At 40.6% G+C, this 2,201-nt stretch overlaps 1 long non-coding RNA gene across 1 annotated transcript; it reads left to right on the top strand.

Moving 5' to 3' along the window:
* The first annotated feature begins 39 nt into the window (after window positions 1-39).
* LOC117940618 lies at window positions 40-981 on the top strand. The gene is made up of 2 exons (XR_004655783.1): window positions 40-625; window positions 904-981. It is a non-coding gene; the product is annotated as an uncharacterized LOC117940618 (long non-coding RNA).
* Window positions 982-2,201: the final 1,220 nt, after the last annotated feature.

Here is a 2,201-nt window from a genome sequence, read left to right as displayed (position 1 = left end):
GAGCTTGGGAGATGGGGTTTGCATTTAATGACAGTTTAATTACACTTTGTAAGACCATAACTCACTACAATGTTATTTGAGCTTTCATGTAGAGCTACAAATGATGTACAGTAACTCAATATTGCCATTGTTATTTTTGTCATTCTAAAAAATTCTGGAATTACTTGGAATAACAGGGTGGAAATTCATTGCCTGCCATGTTGAGCTTTCACCTAATTTTGAAGGGGAGAGAGCAAAGGTGAAAAAAGCCCATTGTTTGACAACCTTTCCCCCCCCCCCTTTTTATTAAAGTAACAGTGGGTAGAGATGATAGAGAGAGATGATAGAGAGAGATGGGGGGGGTGGGGGGGTTGACACGCAGCAATGGGCCGCAGGTCGGAGTTGAACCCAGGCCGCTGCAGGACTTGGCCAACATGGGGAAAATGCTCTTATTGTGTGAACTACAGGCCGCCCCATTGTTTCGACAACATGAATCATTTTGCTAATACAATTTTTTTGTATTCCAAAGCTTAAAATAACCATAGTTTGTTTTCACAGAGCTTACCACTTGGCATGGGCAGAAGGTCATGGGCAGCCTCATCTGTCCAACTGGTCCATGGAGCCATGGCAGATGAGATGACAGTTGGTAAATCATCTGTAATGTAGCCAAGATGACGTGTCAAGGTAACTAAGTACTCGCATGGGGTTTAACTGCTCGGTGTTGAAAATTTGAGCTGTGTTGTGCAACTGTGGTCACACAAATCAGTCTGTGCATCCCAAACGAAGACTTTATCTTGGAGTTGTTGCCTAATCATTTTTTTGTTCATTGTACAGTGTACTTATTTCTGGTGGTAGCAGGGGCTACATGTACTACAAATACTTCTGCTACTGTTAAATAAAGCTTTTCTATTAATACTGTCTCAGACAGCTTACCACAGGGCAGTGGTGGAGGATTGTTGTCCGCCTCATCCTGGCCTGCTCCAAGCTGAGACATTGCTTAAAGAAAAGACAGTATTGGTTAGTATACTTTATTGTAACTCAAACATTAAAAGCTGGATAGTACACATTTACTGTATGTAATACTGTATACCTTTAAAAAAAATAAAATAACCATTTAACTTTTTCATTGTTACCTCTCTGTGTTTTCTCCCAAAGGAGCGGTGGTGGTGGTGGAGTTGGTGCTGGTGGCAGAGCCGTCGTGGCCTTTTTTTGTCTTTGCTTAGGGGGATTGGGACTGTCAGACAGCTCTTCGGTAGAAGAGTACCGAGGATTTTTCCTGCAACAGAAATTTGTTTTCTCGAGAGATCCTTGGCAAGGTACTACACAATGTTTAAAGGAAACGCCAACTTATTGGGACTTAATGTGTACCAAAAAAAAAAGACACAGCCATCTTCTAACCGTATATAAACTGGGAACTATATTCATAAAAGCAAAGCAATGCTTCTCTCTGCTGCAAGTACCAAGCACCAAGTAGCAGAAGTAGCAGTGCTTTGCCTTTCTGAGACTATAGTTCCCAGTTTATATACGGTTAGAAGATGGCTGTGTCTCATATCACCTTGTTATATGTAACTATACAAATCACAACATGTAAATAGGAGTTGACGTTATTTTGTCACTTTAATCTGAACCGTAGGCTAGCTCCATGAGATGAGTAGAGTATGTATGAACTTCTCGAGCTCTGGGGGAAACGGTGAATAAGCTTAAGTCCCAATAAGTTGACGTGTTTATAATAATGCCAAACATACTTGGATTGCCTCTTTGAGGGCTCTGTGTCAGTATTTAGGTCCGAAGTGTCACAAGACCGCTTCCACTTCACCATTATATTGTCAAAAGAATCTAAGGTGAAAAAAAAGCTTATTTCCTATCATGTCATTTAGGCCAAATATTTTTATTTTTATATACTAATCTTTCTAATAGTTATTACCAGTTTCGTACAGGACTCTGACCGGGTGCCGGACCCAGCCTTTGTCTGGCTGTGGAGGCTCCATTTTCCGGACACTTTTCATTAGTTTTGTCCTGTCAATATACGGAGGCCACCATGCTTGCCCATCCTCCATCCAGTTACTGGCAATGGGAGCCGTCTCCAAATGCTCCTCGACCTCGACAATCATGTACATTTTCTATAATTAGAAACAATGACAAAAAATAATCCAGTCCCACAAAAAAAAGAAAAGCCCCAAAAACATTGTTTATAATTCTCTCTCTATATATATATATATATA

The sequence above is a fragment of the Etheostoma cragini genome, unplaced genomic scaffold, assembly GCF_013103735.1.
Source record: "Etheostoma cragini isolate CJK2018 unplaced genomic scaffold, CSU_Ecrag_1.0 ScbMSFa_2882, whole genome shotgun sequence".
Classification (NCBI taxonomy): domain Eukaryota; kingdom Metazoa; phylum Chordata; class Actinopteri; order Perciformes; family Percidae; genus Etheostoma; species Etheostoma cragini.
The sequence above is the reverse complement of the archived record's forward strand: the minus strand, read 5'-3'. Positions and strand labels throughout refer to the sequence as shown.